Source organism: Phyllobates terribilis, unplaced genomic scaffold (genome assembly GCF_046119375.1).
Source record: "Phyllobates terribilis strain yellow unplaced genomic scaffold, ASM4611937v1 Scaffold_551__1_contigs__length_1112272, whole genome shotgun sequence".
Taxonomy (NCBI): Eukaryota; Metazoa; Chordata; class Amphibia; order Anura; family Dendrobatidae; genus Phyllobates; species Phyllobates terribilis.
The window spans coordinates 215,927-239,651 of record NW_027363311.1 but is presented as its reverse complement, the minus strand read 5'-3'; the positions used below and the strand labels follow the sequence as shown (position 1 = coordinate 239,651).

The window sequence follows — 23,725 nt, the reverse complement described above, 5'->3', positions numbered from 1 at the left end:
ACTTCTTACTTCTGGTGAGCTCTGATTGTCTTCTCCCATATTGTATGAGCTCAGTCTAACCCCACCTGCACCCAGAGCTGTGGAGTCGGAGTCGTGATAAAATGGACCGACTCCGACTCCTAAAATATATAACAAATTGGGTGTAGTAGTTCAATGCAGTTTGTGGAGAATATTATTTCATAAGGATTTGGGAAAGTTATGAAATGTCCTATAAATGTCTGTCCTATTCTTGATCTAAGGGTCTAGACTTTTAGCTGAGATGAATCTGTGCTACAGTAAATTTATCTCTTAAACATGAGCCATGTATGAGGGTGTTGGAGTCAGAGTTGGAGTCGGTGTCATGGAAATTGAGGAGTCGGAGGTTTGGCTTACCGACTCCACAGCCCTGCCTGCACCACTGATTTACAGCTTTCTGTCTACACTGTGCATAGACAACGCTGACAGTGGAGAGGGACATGGTTAGCCTGAGCTCATGAATATTAAGGACTGCATAGCAGGAGCTGATCATTGAGAGGACTAGCAGAGCTGCAGCAGATAACACAATTGTAGCACCCCGAGGACTCGGCTGCTACAGGGGTATTGCACCTCGATCCAGAGGTGTGGTATTCCACTCCCGGGTAAGGATGGAGTGTGGAACTGGGCTCAGTTAGCTGCATGCACCACACTCACCCCATTTCCGGGGGACAGACCAACGGTACTCCCACCAGATAGATGTGCAGGTACGACAGCTTCTGTCCCCGGCTGGAGTGGGGAGGGGGGAGGAACATCCTAGTGGTGTAGGAGCAGATAGGGGAGGGACTCTGGGCATAGGTAGGAGCCCATTGGGTGCTTGTCACCTGGGCTCAGGTGTCAGAGGGAGTATATAAGGTGGGCACCATCTTAGGACAAGGTCTTTTTGGTCTGCTCTGTGCAGAGAGGAGCTCAGCCAGAGAGGGCTGACAGGGAGCTGTGGCTCAGTCTGGGCCCAGCTCCAGAGCCAGGCCTGGAGAGGAGGCCTGAAGCAGAGAGAGAGAGAAAGGAGAAGAAGGAGGAACAGAAACACCAGGAGAGGCCCAGAGATGCAAGAGAAGAGGGAACCCTGAGATCCCACGAGTTAACGGGTGAAGGGTTGGCAGAACAGGGTACCGGATCCCAAACTGGTGGAGGCCAATTATCCTCAGCCAGGAACCGGAGGTCGTGGACAAGTTTTGGCGCGACCCCTCGCCATATCCACCAGGAAGGCATACCACGTATAGGGTCAGGGAAGCCGGGAAAGGTTTCACCACCAGAAGGCTCGAGGGAGCTGGACAAAGGTGGATCCCTGGTGGGGACGGCCAGTAGGAAGGAAGAGAGGGGAGCTCAGGACCACGCTCTGGAACTGCCTGGGAGTTGGCCGAGTCCCGCACCTGGTGGACGCAGCACGGCTCGGGTGGTCACTCTTGGCCGAAGTGATCTGAATACCAACTGTGAGTAAAGCTGTGAAAACTGCAATGCACGTCTCTGAGCTTCCTTGTCACACCACTACCACTATCATCATTCCCTGCTTCACCAGCTGCCCTGAGGCTATACCTCTCCCGTTGGGGGTTATACCATCCACGCTGCACAACCACACCACCGGCCTCAGCGGTCTGCCCTGCAGCGGCGGCTTCATAGCTGCAATCAACGGGTGGCGTAGTCGAACTCTATAACATCTTAATGCCGAGCACTGCCTCTTAGTTTGACCACCCTGGGCACGGACCGGGTCACCGCCACGAGGACTACTACCCCTGTCAGATCCGGCTCCGGGTATCCCCCGCATGCGCAACGCAGCACAACATGGCCCAGGGGGCGCGTCACAATGATTTATCAAAACTACAGCAAGGAGCCCAGTAACATCACTGGATTCGGGGTCTCGGCCCCCACATCATGCTGCTCTCAGATGAGGTAGCATAAACCTGGTGACAGATTCCCTTTAGTAACATCAGACACGATCTTCCATCCAACAAGTCAATGGACCCGAATAATTCAGACTCAGGATTTCTGACTATGATGTTGGCCAGGAGAGTGTGTGAAAAGAGTCTCCTTCCTGCAGACGATCATGCCTTTCAGCTTTGGAAGATGAGCTGCTGCAGCAGAGAGTACAGATTGCTGCCATTGTTGCCCTACAACCGTCACAAGCCGCACAGTCTCGTAAGCCATTGTTTTTGTAATCCTTATAAATCACTTAATGGGTTAAACAGGTCAAGCTTTTGCTATGTATTTGGTATGATTTGATCTCGTTTTTGTTTCTCAGATACAGAATCAATGTGCTCATTTAGCTGCCCAGGTAATGCCCTCTCACCCCCATCTTCAGCTTCTCCACCACTTTCCGCACAGTTTTTGCAATTTACAACCCCAGTAGCTCCGCTGCCCCCTCCTCCTCCTCCTCCTCCTCCTCCACCACCCCCAGTCCCATCTTCCCAACTAAAATCTGCACTTGATATTATAAGAGAACGTAAAGCTTCTCACAAATGCAGCCCGACGGAAAGTGAGGCTTCAGAGAAAGGCAGTGTGGATCAGCTCCCCAGTATGATGGATGTGTTAAAAGGCATGAATTCCATCAAGCTTCGGGCGGTCGAAAGGTCATTTTATAGATTTTCTTTAAATATATATTTTTTATTACAGACATGCGTGAAATAGAATGAAGGAGAAAACTGTAAAAAAAAAAAAAATCTGTCACTGAGCCTGCATCTTTCCCTGCACATGACTGCTGATCTCATGAGCTGTCATGTGCCTTTAACAGCCGCAGTCGGATCCGAGATCCACCCGCAGCTGTTAACCAGTTAAATACCGCTGTCAATCACTAGCAGTGGCATTTAATACACACCTGCCAGAAGCTCGTCACAAGACACACCCATAGGCGTCCCTGTCATGTGATTGCGGGGTGCCAATGTGTTGTCATGACAGCCGGGGGTCTGCAGAAGACCCCTGGCTGTCATTGTAGATCCCCTGTGGCCGGCATTCATAGGAGATTGTGATTTCTGCTATACATAGCAGTGCTGAAGCCCTGCTATGTGTAGCACAGGTAATCAGATGATTGCAGCTTCAAGTCTCCTAAGAGGACTATTGCTGCCAGTAAAAAGTAAAAAAAGTTTTAAAAAACATAAAGGTTTAAATCACGCCCTTTTGCCCTATTGAAAATAAAACCATTAAAAAAATATACGCATATTTGGTATCGCTGTATTCAGAAATCTCCGATCTATCAAAATATAAAGTAAATTAATCAGATCGGTAAACGGCGTAACGACAAAAAAAATCTAAACTCCAGAATTATGTTTTTCTTTTTTTGCCTCCGCAAACATAACAGGCGATCAAAACATTGTATCTACCTCAAAATTATATAAATAAAAACGTCCGCTGAGGGCGCAAAAAATAAGCCCTAACCTGGCCCTAGACCCGAAAAATGGAGATGCTACGGGTCTCGGAAAATGGCGACATAAGCGATTTTTTTTAATTTTTTTTTTACAAACTTCTGATTTTTTTTTTCACCACTCACATATAAAAGAACCAATACATGTTTGGTATCTATGAACTCGTACTGACCTGGGAATCATAATGGCTGGTCAGCTTTAGCATTTAGTGAACATGGTAAATAAAAAAAAAAAATTACAATTGTGGAAATGCACTTTTTTGCAATTTCACCGCACTTGGAATTTTTTTCCCGTTTTCCAGTACACGATATGGTAAAATAAATGATGTCAATCAAAAGAACAACTTGTCCCGCAAAAAAAAAAGGTACCGTACAGACCAAAAGTTTGGACACACCTTCTCATTTAAAGATTTTTCTGTATTTTCATGACTATGAAAATTGTACATTCACACTGAAGACATCAAAACTATGAATTAACACATGTGGAATTATATACTTAACAAAAAAGTGTGAAACAACTGAAAATATGTCTTATATTCTAGGTTTTTCAAAGTAGCCACCTTTTGCTTTGATAACTGCTTTGCACACTCTTGGCATTCTCTTGATGAGCTTCAAGAGGTAGTCACCGGAAATGGTCTTCCAACAATCTTGAAGGAATTCCCAGAGATGATTAGCACTTGTTGGCCCTTTTGCCTTCACTCTGCGGTCCAGCTCACCCCAAACCATCTTGATTGGGTTCAAGTCTGGTGACTGTGGAGGCCAGGTCATCTGGTGTAGCACCCCATCACTCTCCTTCTTGGTCAAATAGCCCTTACACAGCCTGGAGGTGTGTTTGGGTTCATCGTCATGTTGAAAAATAAATGATGGTCCAACTAAACGCAAACCAGATGGAATAGCATGCCGCTGTAAGATGCTGTGATAGCCATGCTTGTTCAGTATGCCTTCAATTTTGAATAAATCCCCAACAGTGTCACCAGCAAAGCACCCCCACACCATCACACCTCCTCATCCATGCTTCACGGTGGGAACCAGGCATGTAGAGTCCATTCTTTCACCTTTTCTGCGTCGCACAAAAACACGGTGGTTGGAACCAAAGATCTCAAATTTGGACTCATCAGACCAAAGCTCAGATTTCCACTGGTCTAATGTCCATTCCTTGTGTTCTTTAGCCCAAACAAGTCTCTTCTGCTTGTTGCCTGTCCTTAGCAGTGATTTCCTAGCAGCTATTTTACCATGAAGGCCTGCTGCCCAAAGTCTCCTCTTAACAGTTGTTGAAGAGAAGTGTCTGCTGCTAGAACTCTGTGTGGCATTGACCGGGTCTCTAATCTGAGCTGCTGTTAACCTGTGATTTCTGAGGCTGGTGACTCGGATAAACTTATCCTCAGAAGCAGAGGTGACTCTTGGTCTTCCTTTCCTGGGGAAGTCCTCATGCGAGCCAGTTTCTTTAAACCAGACAATGTGAACTGAGGTCTAAGATGGCAGACATACAAGAAACAGAGGCATGTTCACACTAGCAAAAAAGAAGCAAGACAAAAATATATCTCATACCCTACCATAATTATATATAAATGTAAAGCAAAATTGCATAATAAATATAGGGTACTTAGTGAACTATTTTTGATCAAAAAAAGTATACAAGCCGTCCCACCAGCGGCAAGGTGACCCTAAATTGGGACGGTACCTATACTGCCTATATTAAAAACCTTACTGTATATCAAAGTTGAAGTAATGCATATAAAAGGGTAGACAAATAGGACCGGGTCCCAACTCCAGACCACCTAGGCCCGTGGTAAGCTACATATATACCAATCAGCTCAACAAAGGGCATGCCACACCCTTAAATTGCACAGAATGCAAACAAGTCAAAAAACCAGACAATGTGAACTGAGGTCTAAGATGGCAGACATACAAGAAACAGAGGCATGTTCACACTAGCAAAAAAGAAGCAAGACAAAAATATATCTCATACCCTACCATAATTATATATAAATGTAAAGCAAAATTGCATAATAAATATAGGGTACTTAGTGAACTATTTTTGATCAAAAAAAGTATACAAGCCGTCCCACCAGCGGCAAGGTGACCCTAAATTGGGACGGTACCTATACTGCCTATATTAAAAACCTTACTGTATATCAAAGTTGAAGTAATGCATATAAAAGGGTAGACAAATAGGACCGGGTCCCAACTCCAGACCACCTAGGCCCGTGGTAAGCTACATATATACCAATCAGCTCAACAAAGGGCATGCCACACCCTTAAATTGCACAGAATGCAAACAAGTCAAAAAACCAGACAATGTGAACTGAGGTCTAAGATGGCAGACATACAAGAAACAGAGGCATGTTCACACTAGCAAAAAAGAAGCAAGACAAAAATATATCTCATACCCTACCATAATTATATATAAATGTAAAGCAAAATTGCATAATAAATATAGGGTACTTAGTGAACTATTTTTGATCAAAAAAAGTATACAAGCCGTCCCACCAGCGGCAAGGTGACCCTAAATTGGGACGGTACCTATACTGCCTATATTAAAAACCTTACTGTATATCAAAGTTGAAGTAATGCATATAAAAGGGTAGACAAATAGGACCGGGTCCCAACTCCAGACCACCTAGGCCCGTGGTAAGCTACATATATACCAATCAGCTCAACAAAGGGCATGCCACACCCTTAAATTGCACAGAATGCAAACAAGTCAAAAAACCAGACAATGTGAACTGAGGTCTAAGATGGCAGACATACAAGAAACAGAGGCATGTTCACACTAGCAAAAAAGAAGCAAGACAAAAATATATCTCATACCCTACCATAATTATATATAAATGTAAAGCAAAATTGCATAATAAATATAGGGTACTTAGTGAACTATTTTTGATCAAAAAAAGTATACAAGCCGTCCCACCAGCGGCAAGGTGACCCTAAATTGGGACGGTACCTATACTGCCTATATTAAAAACCTTACTGTATATCAAAGTTGAAGTAATGCATATAAAAGGGTAGACAAATAGGACCGGGTCCCAACTCCAGACCACCTAGGCCCGTGGTAAGCTACATATATACCAATCAGCTCAACAAAGGGCATGCCACACCCTTAAATTGCACAGAATGCAAACAAGTCAAAAAACCAGACAATGTGAACTGAGGTCTAAGATGGCAGACATACAAGAAACAGAGGCATGTTCACACTAGCAAAAAAGAAGCAAGACAAAAATATATCTCATACCCTACCATAATTATATATAAATGTAAAGCAAAATTGCATAATAAATATAGGGTACTTAGTGAACTATTTTTGATCAAAAAAAGTATACAAGCCGTCCCACCAGCGGCAAGGTGACCCTAAATTGGGACGGTACCTATACTGCCTATATTAAAAACCTTACTGTATATCAAAGTTGAAGTAATGCATATAAAAGGGTAGACAAATAGGACCGGGTCCCAACTCCAGACCACCTAGGCCCGTGGTAAGCTACATATATACCAATCAGCTCAACAAAGGGCATGCCACACCCTTAAATTGCACAGAATGCAAACAAGTCAAAAAACCAGACAATGTGAACTGAGGTCTAAGATGGCAGACATACAAGAAACAGAGGCATGTTCACATTAGCAAAAAAGAACCTTGCGGCAAGGTTTTTAATATAGGCAGTATAGGTACCGTCCCAATTTAGGGTCACCTTGCCGCTGGTGGGACGGCTTGTATACTTTTTTTGATCAAAAATAGTTCACTAAGTACCCTATATTTATTATGCAATTTTGCTTTACATTTATATATAATTATGGTAGGGTATGAGATATATTTTTGTCTTGCTTCTTTTTTGCTAGTGTGAACATGCCTCTGTTTCTTGTATGTCTGCCATCTTAGACCTCAGTTCACATTGTCTGGTTTTTTGACTTGTTTGCATTCTGTGCAATTTAAGGGTGTGGCATGCCCTTTGTTGAGCTGATTGGTATATATGTAGCTTACCACGGGCCTAGGTGGTCTGGAGTTGGGACCCGGTCCTATTTGTCTACCCTTTTATATGCATTACTTCAACTCTGATATACAGTAAAGTTTTTAATATAGGCAGTATAGGTACCGTCCCAATTTAGGGTCACCTTGCCGCTGGTGGGACGGCTTGTATACTTTTTTTGATCAAAAATAGTTCACTAAGTACCCTATATTTATTATGCAATTTTGCTTTACATTTATATATAATTATGGTAGGGTATGAGATATATTTTTGTCTTGCTTCTTTTTTGCTAGTGTGAACATGCCTCTGTTTCTTGTATGTCTGCCATCTTAGACCTCAGTTCACATTGTCTGGTTTTTTGACTTGTTTGCATTCTGTGCAATTTAAGGGTGTGGCATGCCCTTTGTTGAGCTGATTGGTATATATGTAGCTTACCACGGGCCTAGGTGGTCTGGAGTTGGGACCCGGTCCTATTTGTCTACCCTTTTATATGCATTACTTCAACTTTGATATACAGTAAGGTTTTTAATATAGGCAGTATAGGTACCGTCCCAATTTAGGGTCACCTTGCCGCTGGTGGGACGGCTTGTATACTTTTTTTGATCAAAAATAGTTCACTAAGTACCCTATATTTATTATGCAATTTTGCTTTACATTTATATATAATTATGGTAGGGTATGAGATATATTTTTGTCTTGCTTCTTTTTTGCTAGTGTGAACATGCCTCTGTTTCTTGTATGTCTGCCATCTTAGACCTCAGTTCACATTGTCTGGTTTTTTGACTTGTTTGCATTCTGTGCAATTTAAGGGTGTGGCATGCCCTTTGTTGAGCTGATTGGTATATATGTAGCTTACCACGGGCCTAGGTGGTCTGGAGTTGGGACCCGGTCCTATTTGTCTACCCTTTTATATGCATTACTTCAACTTTGATATACAGTAAGGTTTTTAATATAGGCAGTATAGGTACCGTCCCAATTTAGGGTCACCTTGCCGCTGGTGGGACGGCTTGTATACTTTTTTTGATCAAAAATAGTTCACTAAGTACCCTATATTTATTATGCAATTTTGCTTTACATTTATATATAATTATGGTAGGGTATGAGATATATTTTTGTCTTGCTTCTTTTTTGCTAGTGTGAACATGCCTCTGTTTCTTGTATGTCTGCCATCTTAGACCTCAGTTCACATTGTCTGGTTTTTTGACTTGTTTGCATTCTGTGCAATTTAAGGGTGTGGCATGCCCTTTGTTGAGCTGATTGGTATATATGTAGCTTACCGCGGGCCTAGGTGGTCTGGAGTTGGGACCCGGTCCTATTTGTCTACCCTTTTAGATGCATTACTTCAACTTTGATATACAGTAAGGTTTTTAATATAGGCAGTATAGGTACCGTCCCAATTTAGGGTCACCTTGCCGCTGGTGGGACGGCTTGTATACTTTTTTTGATCAAAAATAGTTCACTAAGTACCCTATATTTATTATGCAATTTTGCTTTACATTTATATATAATTATGGTAGGGTATGAGATATATTTTTGTCTTGCTTCTTTTTTGCTAGTGTGAACATGCCTCTGTTTCTTGTATGTCTGCCATCTTAGACCTCAGTTCACATTGTCTGGTTTTTTGACTTGTTTGCATTCTGTGCAATTTAAGGGTGTGGCATGCCCTTTGTTGAGCTGATTGGTATATATGTAGCTTACCACGGGCCTAGGTGGTCTGGAGTTGGGACCCGGTCCTATTTGTCTACCCTTTTATATGCATTACTTCAACTTTGATATACAGTAAGGTTTTTAATATAGGCAGTATAGGTACCGTCCCAATTTAGGGTCACCTTGCCGCTGGTGGGACGGCTTGTATACTTTTTTTGATCAAAAATAGTTCACTAAGTACCCTATATTTATTATGCAATTTTGCTTTACATTTATATATAATTATGGTAGGGTATGAGATATATTTTTGTCTTGCTTCTTTTTTGCTAGTGTGAACATGCCTCTGTTTCTTGTATGTCTGCCATCTTAGACCTCAGTTCACATTGTCTGGTTTTTTGACTTGTTTGCATTCTGTGCAATTTAAGGGTGTGGCATGCCCTTTGTTGAGCTGATTGGTATATATGTAGCTTACCACGGGCCTAGGTGGTCTGGAGTTGGGACCCGGTCCTATTTGTCTACCCTTTTATATGCATTACTTCAACTTTGATATACAGTAAGGTTTTTAATATAGGCAGTATAGGTACCGTCCCAATTTAGGGTCACCTTGCCGCTGGTGGGACGGCTTGTATACTTTTTTTGATCAAAAATAGTTCACTAAGTACCCTATATTTATTATGCAATTTTGCTTTACATTTATATATAATTATGGTAGGGTATGAGATATATTTTTGTCTTGCTTCTTTTTTGCGAGCCAGTTTCTTTGTAGCGATTGATGGTTTTTGCAACTGCACTTGGGGACACTTTCAAAGTTTGCCCAATTTTTCGGACTGACTGACCTTCATTTCTTAAAGTAATGATGGCCACTCGTTTTTCTTTACTTAGCTGCTTTTTTCTTGCCATAATAAAAATTCTAACAGTCTATTCAGTAGGACTATCAGCTATGTATCCACCAGACTTCTTCACAACACAACTGATGGTCCCAACCCCATTTATAAGGCAAGAAATCCCACTGATTAAACCTGACAGGGCACACCTGTGAAGTGAAAACCATTGACGGTGACTACCTCTTGAAGCTCATCAAGAGAATGCCAAGAGTTTGCAGAGCAGTCATCAAAGCAAAAGGTGGCTACTTTGAAGAACCTAGAATATAAGACATATTTTCAGTTGGTTCACACTTTTTTGTTAGGTATATAATTTCACATGTGTTAATTCATAGTTTTGATGCCTTCAGTGTGAATGTACAATTTTCATAGTCATGAAAAAACAGAAAAATCTTTAAATGAGAAGGTGTGTCAATCTTTTGGTCTGTACTGTATATTGACAAAAAATAAAAAACTTGGCTCTGGGAATAAGAGTAGAAAAAAATGAAAGGGCAAAAACAGAAAATTGCAAGGTCATGAATGGGGTTAACAATGCTGTACCCTTCTCTGGAAGTCCCACATATAATGAATGTAGCAGTGGCGTGAATGCTTGAGAAGGCTCAAATATAATGTGTCTCTTCCAAGCCCCATTCATGGTGGGGGTCTTCCATGCGGACCTCCTGCGATCAGCAGGCTTATCCTGTGGATATGACTAGCCCAGGGGAATGGGGATGACTCGGTACCCGGGCCTTTAGCCTGGCCTTTAGGGATGTCACGGTGGTCGGCTCCCGGGCCCGTACTCTGGGCCTCTCTTTTAAAAGGGTTGGTGTTGTAAAAGAAAGAGTTTGTGACGCCACCTGTGGCTTCTGGTGAGGATCACCAGTGCTGCGCAGTCCACTGAGGCAGGTGATAAGGCAGCTTGATGGTATAGCTCCCCACAGGTAGAGCTGGGCCTCAGGGCAGTATAGGAACGGGGATGCAGGACAAAGAGACTCCGCCGGGCCAGATCAAGAACAGGGATGGACACAATAGTCACTTCAGTACCTTTTACTGGTGGAATTTCAGGCACTCCCAGGAGCACTGTAGGGTGAAGGTTGTATGTCCAGATCCTCCCCAATGAGCAGGTTTTGGGCCTCCTGGTTCTGGCTTCTGCGTAGTAAGTTTCTGACCTGCCTGGAGCTAGGCCTAACTTTGTCTCTGTCCTGCGCTGGCTGACCTTGTGGTAGGGCCTTCTCTTGGAGAGCACGCTCACGACCTACGGGGCCTATGTGTCTCCTGGCTCTGGTACGTATCAGCACTTTAGCGATCCTGGGACCTGTAGTTCTCCAGGGATTCCAGTTTATCTTACTGGGTCGTGGAGATCCCGGCAAGCTTCGGACCCGGGGTCCGGTAACTACTTCTTCTTCGGGGTGAGCTAGTTAAGCTCCTCTGCCCCCTATGAACTAACTCTCTACTCTTCGCCTTCGGCCTACTCGGACCCTCAATAGGCTACTCACACTAACGGCAGCGTGCCGCGTTTCACCGATCTTATGGCGCCGACACACCTACAGCTCACCTCACTGAGCTACACGTGAGTCTAGAACGTGCTCCACTGCAGACTGACCTCTCTCAGGCTTTTGCACTGCAGGAACTCTCACAACAGGTTTGCTTTCTGTCGTCTCCAGTCTAGACTAACTGCTGCCTGGCTCCACCTTCCCTTATATATCTCCCTAAGGAGCTCCCTCTGGTGGTCTGAGGTGGAAGTTGGAGATGTGTGAATGGTTATGGGGGCCTCTTGTGGAGGAATCCTTCAGTACACCCTCCTGGGTCTGTGATACCAAGCACAGCTGGGCTTCACATTCCCCCCTAGTTAAACTCAGCACTCCCGGGCTGAAGTACATTTTATAACAACAGTAACAATAGGAAACATAAGCAATACTAGAACACTCTTCCCTTTATGGGAGGCACGGATCTTAAACGTTGCAGAAACAATACAAATACAGAGTGTCCTCAGAATCCAAGTCTCCTATGGTGAGGTTCCCATACAGGATGTCCATCTCACAAGGTAGAGTACTTTGGTAGTTTTGAGGGACCTGTCCTAAACCCTCTACGCAGGCCCTGGGGTGGCTGCAGGGCATGAAGATCCGAGTTGGACCTCCAAAAGAGCCACTCCAGATAGGTTTTCCTTCTGAGGTCACCTGAAAGGGGCACTCCAGGGAGCGCAATTATATACAATAAGAGTTTTTGGGCTGCACACAGTCCTCAGCCATGCAGTTCATTATGCAAATAAAGAATTAATAGGAAAAAGCACAAATTGATAAGCATGCATGAAAACAAACAGTTACGCAATACATTACAATTTAATACTCAATACCCCAGGGGTAACTATCTACATTCTCTGAAATTTTGCTACTTTACTCAGTGTACCTAGCAGGAGGTTTACCTCTTGTGCTGCGTACTGATCTGCATAGTGTTGTGGTTAGTGGAGTGTCAGTATCTGTATCCTCAGTTACCCTACCAGTTTTACATGTAACCATGTTGTAAAATTGCCTTAACCTCTCTCTTGGACTGGCAAGTCTACCATTGGCTGGGCCCTCTTGCTCCGCTCCTGCCGGGGATCCTTCATCTGGGGATACTTCTTGAGCTGGCTCTTCTGCAGCACTTACAGGTTCAACTTGCTGTGGAGGGTTTTCTGGCTGTTCATAGAATTGGAGTACTGGAATGATTACTGCACCTCCTATTTGAGGCCAATCCGCTGGGAAGTCTCCAAGGTCAGTGTGTATCACTGTTTCTTTAGGTTCTTCCTGGGTTGTGAAAGACACTTCTTCCTGAGTCTTTAGTAGATGTAGACACAACTTCAGGTGGTCCCTAGATATTGTCGCAGTTGTTCTTCCTCCATCTTTGCTGATCAAACACGTCTTCCTGTTGTCAAACCTTGAATTCAACACAGTGTAGGGTTCTCTCTCCCACTGGTCATCAAGCTTGTGTTTCCTCCGCTTCCTTTTCAATACCACTTCTCCTGGTGTGAAGGGTTCTGCTGGTGCACTTCTGTTGTATTGTGCCTCTTGTTTATCCCTCACCCGAGTGAGACTGTCTTCGACACAGGCTTGGACTCTCCTGTACTGCTCCTGTCTGGTCGTGTCCCAGTCCTCAGTGGTCACATCAGCTTCAGGTTCTACCACACCAAGCTTCAGGTCCATGGGCAACTTCCCTGGTCTTGCACGCATGAGATATGCCGGAGTGCAATTGGTGGAACTTACTGGTATGTGATTATACAGATCCACTAGGTCAGGTAGTAGGTCTGGCCACTGGCTTCTCTCTTCTAGTGGTATGGTCTTCAGTAGATCGATGATGATGTTATTCATCTTTTCACAGAGACCGTTAGTTTGGGGGTGGTACGGTGTAGTCCTGATCTTTTTATACCCGTACAGATGGCAGAACTCTTTGAACAATTCAGCCTCAAAGGCCGTGCCTTGGTCAGTCAGTACCTGTCCAGGCTATCCATGGGACCTGCAGAAGTACGCTTGGAACGTCTTAGCTGCTGTCTCTGCTGTCAGGTCTTTGATAGGGGAGACCACCAGGACCCTGGAGTAGTGATCCACCATGGTCAGGGCATAGGAGTATCCTGACCGACTGGGTGACAACTTGACATGGTCCAGGGCCACGATCTCCAGAGGGCGAGTCGTCTTGATGGGTTGCAGGGGTGCCTTCTGGCTGCTGTAGTCTTTTCTTCTGAGGCTACAGGGTCCACAGTCTCTGCACCACCTCTCAATGAAGCTGCGCATCCCCACCCAGTAGAATCGACACTTCAACAGGGTCTCTAGCTTTTTCTAGCCAAAGTGCCCCGCCTGATCGTGGTAGGTCTCCAACACCATCTGGATGTCCGTCTTGGGGACCACTATCTGCCACACCATCTCGAGGGTTTTGGGATTGACGTACCTCCGGCACAACTTCTCACGGTAGATAAACAGCCGGCTTCTCTCATTCCACAGCTGCTTTGCTTGGAGAGCCGCATCCTTCTCCAGGGAGGAACCTTCTTGGGTTATCAGCTCCTTGATACGGCTGACAACCGGGTCGCTGTCCTGGGTCTCTTTCCAGCTGTGGTGAGGCAAGGGGTTTAACGTCTTACCGCGTTGCTTCCTGGAGGCTCGTAGCTCGTGGGCCATCCCATTCCGGTGGAAGGCAGGTAGTTCAACCTCTTCCAGGTCATCCACTTCTTCTTCTGTGTCTGACTGGTGAGGCATCCTGGACAGGGCATCGGCGTTGGCGTTCTTGCGGCCCGCCCGGTACTTTATGGTGAATTGGTAGTTTGACAGCCGAGCCATCCATCGCTATTCCATGGCTCCCAGCTTGGCTGTTTGAAGATGAGTTAAGGGGGTATTGTCAGTGTAGGCAGTAAACTTGCTGGAGGCTAGGTAGTGCTTGAACTTTTCTGTGATGGCCCAGACCAAGGCCAGGAACTCCAACTTGAAGCTGCTATAGTTCTCTGGGTTCCTCTCGGTCGGGCGGAGCTTCCTGCTTGCATACGCGATGACTTTCTCCTGGCCATTCTGCTTCTGACTTAAGACAGTGCCCAGGCCTTCATTGCTGGCATCTGTATACAGCAGGAATGTTTGGCTGTAGTCAGCGTAGGCTAGGATCTCATCACCTGTCAGGATCTCCTTCATCTCTTGAAATGATTCAGCCTGTTCTTTACCCCAGTGGAATGGAGGGTTTTTGCTTTTGGGGGACTGCCCTACCAGGAGGTCTTGCAGAGGAGCTGCCTTCTTAGTGTAGTCCTTTACAAACCTCCGGTAGTATCCGACTAGTCCCAAGAACTGACGCACCTCCTTGAGGTTCTTCGGCTCCGGCCACTTCTGGATGGCAGTAACTTTCTCCGGGTCTGGTGCTACCCCTTCCGGACTGACAATGTGCCCCAGGTACTGTACCTTTCTCTTGAGCAGGTGGCACTTTGAGGGCTTCAACTTCATCCCGTACCGGGACAGTGACTCAAATACCTCTGCCAGGTGTTTCAGGTGGTCCTCGTACGTTCTGGAGTACACAATTACGTCATCCAGGTAAAGTAACACAGTCTCGAAGATGCGGTGTCCCAGGCAGCACTCCATCAGTCTCTGGAACGTTCCGGGGGCATTTTAGAGTCAAAACGGCATGCTGTTGAACTCGCAGAGTCCCATCGGGGTGGTGAAGGCCGTCTTCTCCCGATTCTCCTCAGCCACAGCGACCTGCCAGTAACCACTAGTGAGGTCAAGGGTAGAAAAGTAATTTGCAGACTTTAAGGCAGTTAGGGACTCTTCTATGCGTGGTAAAGGGTATGCATCTTTATGTGTAATGCGATTTACTTGACGGTAATCTACACACATTCTCATGCTCCCATCCTTTTTCCTAACCAGCACTAGGGGAGCCGCCCAGGGACTACAACTATCCCTAATTACTCCCGCCTTCCTCATGTCATGCAGCATTTCTTTTGCCTTCTGGTAGTGAGCTGGGGGTATAGGCCTATAACGTTCTTTAATTGGGGAATGGTTGCCTGTGGAGATATGATGTTGAACCCCCTTAACCCTCCCAAAGTCAAGTGGATGTTTACTGAACACCTGCGAGTATTCTTGAACCACCCGGTGTACACCCTGTTTTTGATGGGCAGGAGTGGTGTCTGTCCCAACATGGAGCTGTTGACACCAATCCTCCACCTGGGTTGCAGGGTCATTATCTTCCACTTCTTCTGGTGAAGTTAAGGACTCCGCCACATGGATACAGTTGTTGTTGACAGCATGTAGTTTAGCAACAGTGGCATAACGTGGCAGTTTGACCTCATCTTCCCCTAGGTTAAGAAGACGGACAGGCACCCTCCCATTACGTACATCTACCACCCCCCTGGCGGTTAAGAGCGTGGGTCTGTGCTCAGAGCAAAGGGGTTCTACTACCGCCTGGTAGCTCTGTCCTCTAAGACCTATGGCAGCTCTACACCAGATGAGCATTTCACTCATTGGGGGAACAACAATGGGTATAGGGTCTGTTACCCTCACGTTACCGATTTCACCATCTGTTAATTGTACTTGCTGTTGATACATCAAGACGCGGATTTCTCTCTGCAGCGCCCTCCTCTGTCTCGGTCTGGCAGTGTCAGCGATCTCTTGGAGCAAGAACACAACCTCTCCCAAACAGTTACCAACAACATTAGTGCCTAGTACCATATATGGGTTGCTGTCATCAGGGTTAGTCTCCACTACAATAAGTCCCTGGTCCTTCAGCTCCACTCTCCCCACCTTACAGTCACATTCTTAACCCCGAGTAGGTTAAGGGGGAGTCCATTTGATGCATATACAGACAAATTTGGAGCTGGCGGACGCAGATCGTCCATGGACCAGTACCTCTTGTAGAGGACTTCAGGTATGATGGTTACCTGAGATCCTGTGTCCAGCAGGGCATGCATCGGGATCCCGTCCAATACAATGGACAGGAAAGGTCTTCCTCCGACGAACCTGTTGTACCAGTCTGATGGACCTGGTGAGTCTACTCCTGGGTGGCGGCCTTCGGACCCAGGGTTTTCTCGTTTAAGGGACAATTCAGGGCGATGTGTCCTGTCTTATGGCATCGGTAACAGATCGGTTCCCTTGGTGGACGGCGTTGGTCACTGGTCCTCGGCGAGGGTGGTGTTGGCCTCCTCCTCCTCCGCATCCAGGGGACATCCTCAGGGCTATCAGCTAGCAGGATCTTCCCTCCTCCCTCAGGCTCCGTCCGCAGCTGCAGGGCACTCAGCACGGTGGTCAGGGTTTTACTCAACTGACGCACCTCTGAGCGCAGACTGTCCAGGTCTTTAGGGGACGTTGTTGGAACCTTAGCTTCAGCAGTCACTGGAGAAAAGGTGGGCGTTGCAGGCTCTGGGGTTGCCCCACCCTGGTAACATTGGATGGCATTTGTCTCCAGGGGCTGTAGTCCTTTTATAGCCATGTCCTTTAGATTGTCAAAGGTGGCATCTGGATGATCCAGGGACCACCAACGCACAGTCCTGCTCTCCTCTGGAGACTTCAGTCCCCGGACAAACTGTTCCTTCAGCATTTTGTTCTCATTCTCAAAGCTGGTCGGACTAACCTGGTTCAGAGCCCGCAGGGCCCCTTGAAGATGCCAGGCGTAGTCACGAACATAGTCCTCTGGTTGTTGGGAGCAGCTGTAGAACCTCATCCGGAGGTCCGCCTCAGTAAGGTCCTCAAAGACAGTATGTAGTTTTTGGAATATTGCGGACACTATCCCCGGTCTGCGGCCGAACATGTTTCCACTTCCCGCTCCGCAGCACCGGTCAGCTGTCCTAATACAACGGCAGCTCTTTGTTTGCCGGTCATAGAGTACATGTCCAAAATACCACATATCTTCCGCTTAAATCCAGACAGGGTATCTGGTTTGCCGTTGTACTGGCGGAGCCACTTTTCTCCAGGAATGTACGGTAAAGTCATAGGAATAACAGGTGTTACAGGCGCTGCTGGTGGAGCGGCGGCTTCGGCCTGCCCATTATCGGGGACGTTGACCGGTAGGTCGGCGTTCTGCTGTTCGACGGACATCTTAGCGCCCCCCTAGTTAACCGTGGCCTACCTTCTGGTTTTTCTTCCGGTAGGCCGCAGCTCCGCAGGTGACGGTTGTCTTCAGGACCTTGCGTCGCTTGCATCCTACGTCAGAGCGTTCAGCGACGCTCCGTACAGGACCTGGCGCTTCCTGATTTGACATCAAGGCGTGGGGTGTGTCCGGGACTTCGTGCTCTTTTGCAGGTACGCCCCTTATTTTCCCGCGGTTACGCCCTTCTTCTCGCTCAACGGCCCAACAATGGCGGCTATCTTCACCACAACTTTTCGTACACAGTTCAAAATAAAGGCGCACAGTACCCGGTGGCAACGGGCAAAACACGGTGTCGTTGCAGTGGGCACGTGATCCTGTTTGCGACGCCAGGAAAGAGATGACTAGCCCAGGGGAATGGGGATGACTCGGTACCCGGGCCTTTAGGGATGTCGCGGTGGTCGGCTCCCGGGCCCGTACTCTGAGCCTCTCTTTTAAAAGGGTTGGTCTTGTAAAAGAAAGAGTTCGTGACGCCACCTGTGGCTTCTGGTGAGGATCACCAGCGCTGCGCAGTCCACTGAGGCTGGTGATAAGGCAGCTTGATGGTATAGCTCCCCACAGGTAGAGCTGGGCCTCAGGGCAGTATAGGAACGGGGATGCAGGACAAAGAGACTCCGCCGGGCCAGATCAAGAACAGGGACGGACACAATAGTCACTTCAGTACCTTTTACTGGTGGAATTTCAGGCACTCCCCGGAGCACTGTAGGGTGAAGGGTGTATGTCCGGATCCTCCCCAATGAGCAGGTTTTGGGCCTCCTGGTTCTGGCTTCTGCGTAGTAAGTTTCTGACCTGCCTGGAGCTAGGCCTAACTTTGTCTCTGTCCTGCGCTGGCTGACCTTGTGGTAGGGCCTTCTCTTGGAGTGCACGCTCCCAACCTACGGGGCCTATGTGTCTCCTGGCTCTGGTACATATCAGCACTTTAGCGCTCCTGGGACCTGTAGTTCTCCAGGGATTCCAGTTTATCTTACTGGGTCGTGGAGATCCTGGCAAGCTTCGGACCCGGTGTCCGGTAACTACTTCTTCTTCGGGGTGAGCTAGTTAAGCTCCTCTGCCCCCTATGAACTAACTCTCTACTCTTCGCCTTCGGCCTACTCGGACCCTCAATAGGCTACTCACACTAACGGCAGCGTGCCGCGTTTCACCGATCTTATGGCGCCGGCACACCTAAAGCTCACCTCACTGAGCTACACGTGAGTCTAGAACGTGCTCCACTGCAGACTGACCTCTCTCAGGCTTTTGCACTGCAGGAACTCTCACAACAGGTTTGCTTTCTGTCGTCTCCAGTCTAGACTAACTGCTGCCTGGCTCCACCTTCCCTTATATATCTCCCTAAGGAGCTCCCTCTGGTGGTCTGAGGTGGAAGGTGGAGATGTGTGAATGGTTATGGGGGCCTCTTGTGGAGGAATCCTTCAATACACCCTCCTGGGTCTGTGATACCAAGCACAGCTGGGCTTCACAGATAGGTGATAACTTGCAAAGTTAAAATTAACTTATGCAAACATGATTTCAATAATTATATTAGGTTTAACATTTCAGAGTAGTCTGTCCCTAATCATAAATATGCTGTATTAGCCCCACTAATAGGATCTTAGACAAGTCTTTTCAGAAAATGGATAGCAGGTGATTGATTCATTTTTTTAGAAAAAGTCTGTAAAAAAAAATCTTATTAGACATAGCAGCAATGAACGAAAAGTGGTTTGTATGAAGAGCTAAGTTATAGCCTGTCAGCCCGTCTGTTACAGAATGGCAGTGATGTTTATTTTCACTGCTTTTTCACTTTAGATCCCCTGGTGGGAAACCCTCAACCAGGAAAGACAAGAAGAGATGTTCACTTAATGATCCCACAGACCCTGCAGCCATTATAGCCAAAGCCTTGAAGCAGAAGTTTGCGCACAGAAATGGTGATGACGCTGTCAATAAAGAAAATAGATCTCATGAGGAGTCTCCGTTCTCCAGTCCTGAAGCCCCAATGGTACTGTTTGTAAATCTTACATGACTGACCAACCAAAAATCAGGCTTATGAAAGATCGTGAATGGAAGGTTTGTTGCTGGATCTTTAAACGGTTTATCCAGGACTATTTTATCTTTTTACTATAAGCCTAAAAACTAACAGGCAGGTTGTTACTAACAGTGGCAACTACCTGCCTGTTGTATCCGGTGCCGGCTCGGAGAGGTCACCGACCACTGTCGCCGGCGATTCAGCTGCTCCAAGTCAACAGAGCAGCTCTTCTTCTTCCAGGCTGCTCTGTTGATGGGGCGTGGCTACCGACGTTAGGCAACTTGTGAGTCGGCTGCCAATCAGCATGACGTCAGCAGTCACGATCCATCAAGAGACCAGAGCAGAAGAGAAGCCGCTGCTCTGTAGACATGATATTAGCAGAAGCCGCTGAATTGCTGTGACCGCTCTGTGTCAGCAGAGATCTGTGCAGGGCACAACAGACTGGTAGTTAGCAACTACCTACCTGTTAGTTCTTAGGTCAATAGTTAAAAAAATGTAATAGTCCTAGATAACCCCTTTTAACATTATATACTTGGCAGCAATTATCTATCGTGTGACGTGGCCATAAGACTAAGTCAACTGTATAACATGGTCCTTGACTGTATAACATGGTCTATTACTGACCAGTGATAAGAAAGTATAAAAGCACGGACAACCCCATTTATTTGAAATATGGTTCCTAATGTTGGCGGCACTAGCTACAGATATAGACCCTAATTGCTCTATAGGGGTTGTCCATCAATAAAGACAATTTTTTTAAATACTTAAATGCATGCATTTTTAGCTAAAAATAATTTTTTGGAATTGGATTTGATTAAAAATTTTGCACCGTTTGCCTTTTGTAGTCTCTATCTTGCACTGTCTAAGAATCCATCAGTGAGCTTATTATAACAGTTCAATAGGAGAGAACTGTTATAACAAGAGAAGGAGAGTACCTTTTTTTATGTCTTTTTCTGACATCATCTCAGCTGGTTTAAGACCACTGACCACATCAAAGTTGAATGTGCAGGGAAACAAATAGTCTGTAAAAGCCAAATGGTGCAATATATTTAATGAAACCAAAATGCACAAAATATATCTTTAAGTCCACAAAGATGCAACATGCACCAATTGGCAGAACGGGGAATTTTTATCCCCAATGGAGAACTTTTATCCCTGTTACAAAATATGTGCCGCAGGTCAGATGCATGACCGCTGGGAGTCTACCGGAAAAAGCCGAGCAGCTACCTAGGGAATGAATGGAGCAGCTGTCAAGCATGTGCCTTTGCTGAAGCATTCGTCATCGAAACCAATTTTTTACACTGTTGATACTACATAGTAAAAAAAACATAGTTCTTATAGATGCTATATAACCCTTTTAAGGCAACCCACATACTCTAAAATCTAGACCTTTCGGCTGCGTGCCCACGATGCGTTTTTCATGCGTTTCCACTGCGGAATTTCCGCAGTGGAAACTCATTAAAAACGCTTGGTAATCTGCACCACATGGTCCTCAATGGCATTCCGCAATGTCAATGCACATGCTGCGGATTATTCCGCAGCGTTTCTGCGGCGCTCAAAAATCCGCAGCATGTTCATTAATTTTGCGGAAGCGCAGCGGAATTGCCGCCATTGACTTGCATTGAGACGCATATAATCAGTGTCTATACGTTTGTACATGTGGATTATATGCGTTTCTATGTGCGGATGGTACCCAGTTCTGGAGGAGAGAAGACTCTCATCCAGACCTGGGTACCATTGTACCTGTGAAAAAAAGAATAAAATAATAAATAAAGTTTATATTTACCTTCTCGCGGGCCGGCCGGCAGCGCTTATCTTCCAGGACCTGAGATGACGTCGCGATCATGTGACCGCAGGCTGTCTCGCGATATGCCGGCAACCCGGAAGGACCGCGACAACACACGCGGCAGCACATGCGGCAGGGGATCGGTAAGTATAGCTTTATTTTTTACAGTCACACTATATAAATCCATGCTGTTTGCATGGATTTATATAGTGTGACCTAGTTGTCAAGCACTTTCCAAGTGATGCTATCGGGGCTCGGTTAGCTGCATGCATCACACACACCCCATTTCCGAGGGACAGCTCAACGGTGCTCCCATTAGTACAGTAATGCAGGCACGACAAATCATGTCCCTGGCTGGAGTGGGGAGGGGGAAGCACACCCAGTGATGTAGGAGCAGGGGGGGATGGTTTCTGGGCATAGGTAGGAGCCCATTGGTTGGAAGTCACCTGGGCTCATACACAGAGAGGGAGGTATATAAGGTGTCTTCATCTTAGTCGAGTAGAGTCAGTTCAGTCAGGAGGAGAAGAGAAAAGGAGTTCAACCAGGAGGGCTGACAGGGAGCTGTGGCTCAGTCTGGGCCCAGCTCCACGAGGCAGGCCTAGAGTGAAGGCCAGAGCCAGAAGAAAGGACAGAAACAGAAAGGAACAGAAAGGAAAGTAAGAAGGAACAGAACACCAAGAGAGGCCCAGAGACACGAAGGCAGAAGGAAACCTAAGGACCCAGGAGATTACAGGTGACGGGTTGGCAGAACAGGGTACCGGATCCCAAGTTGGTGGAGGCGACTAATCCTTAACCAAGAACCGGTGGTCGCAATCATTTAGTGGTGCGACCCCTTACTACACCTACTAGAAAGGCACACCACATAGGGTCAGGGAAGTGGGTACCCAGCCCTCCCAGGAGAAGATCAGAGGCAGCTGGACAAAAGTAGTGTCATTGGTGGGGCACGGCTGACGAAAGGATAGAAGGGAGTCCTGTGCCACACTCTGGAATTACCTGGGGGTTGACCGAGCCCCCTGCCTGGTGGAAGCAGCACGGCTCGGGCGGTCCTACCTGTGCACAAGTGAACTGGATGAGAACTGTGAGTAAAAAGCTTGAACTGCAACGCCTTGTCTCTGTGCTTTCTCACCGTATGCAGCACTACTGGTACTGGGACGCCCGTGCACCATAACCCCCACCGTCTACTACACTGCCCTGGGGCTTCACTCTTCCCGTCGGGAGTCACACTACCTCAGCTGCATACACCATCAGCCCCAGCGGTCTGCCTTGCAGCGGCGGTTCGCACTGACCGCAATCCACGGGTGGCGTAGTCGGACATTATCCCATAAAAGCCCCCACAAAAGACCGCCATTGGCCTGACCACACTGAGCCACGGGCCCGGGTCACCGCCACGGAGACTACAACCCCCAGAAGCCCGGTTCCGGGTGTCCCTCGGCCCAGGGGGCGAGTCAAATGCACGATCTGCTTGCATTTTTTCTGGCAAGGGAGATGCAGAAACGCTGCAGAAATTTTCTGCTTCATTTCTGCATCGTGGGCACATACCCTTATTGGGTAGAAGTGTTTTAACTAATTGAATCGTTGACTGATCCTTCACGATTTTCCCAGTGTATATATGAATGTATATCTGGTTCTAACTTTTCCTATGTTCTTCACTTGTAGTTTGGGCGCCACCTGCTTAAGCCTATTGGGAAAAGAACACAGAAGGAAATTACAAGAAAGCAAGTTCATGTCTGAGTTGATGTTCATACCCCTGATGAAGCCATAATCACTTGGCGTAACGCGTAGGTTATTTATATCCTTCCTTTTTCTTTGAGCAGCTTTATTCTTGGCTAGTGTTGAGCGATACCTTCCGATATCGGGAAATATCGGATCGGATTGGATCGGACCGATACCGAAAAAGTATCGGATATCGCCGATTCCGATACCGGAAACCAATGCAAGTCAATGGGACAGAAATATCGGAATGAAAATAAACCCTTTCTTTCCTTGTAGGTTAATTCTACATGAAGGAAAACAACTAAGAATAATGTAGAATGTATTGGGGGAGGTGGGGGAGACAATAAAGGCATAGAGGTTTAGCCCTATCAAATGGAATAGCAGGAATTAATTTTTTTTTTTAAGACGTTCTGAGTTACGGAAATATTGACTATGTTAAGTATTTTTATATTTTGTCAGATATTTATGTTTCACTACTTCCATGCTCTTCACCTTCTTTTTTACTTCTCCCACACTTTCTCCTTCATCATCCTCAGCATCTTTTTCATCCACTTCTTCTTCACCTTCTTCATCTTCTTCTTCTTCACCTTCTTCGTATTATTCTTTTTTTTTACATTCATCATATTCTACTTTTTCATCTTCTTCATCTTCTTCTTCTTCATCATATTCTTATTTGTGGCAGGCATTCCTCTAGTTGTTATCTATAAAAGGTTGGACATTACACCTTTCGTTCTGCCCGTCACAAAAGATTTACAACAGGATTTGTCCGCGTTCAGTTTGGCCTGCAGCAGCAGGTCTTTTCCAGGGGCA

The 23,725-nt window shown here is 46.3% G+C and overlaps 1 pseudogene; it reads left to right on the top strand.

Moving 5' to 3' along the window:
• The first annotated feature begins 1,968 nt into the window (after window positions 1-1,968).
• Window positions 1,969-22,933, top strand: LOC141233111 (mitochondrial fission regulator 2-like; annotated as a pseudogene).
• The last annotated feature ends 792 nt before the right edge of the window (window positions 22,934-23,725 follow it).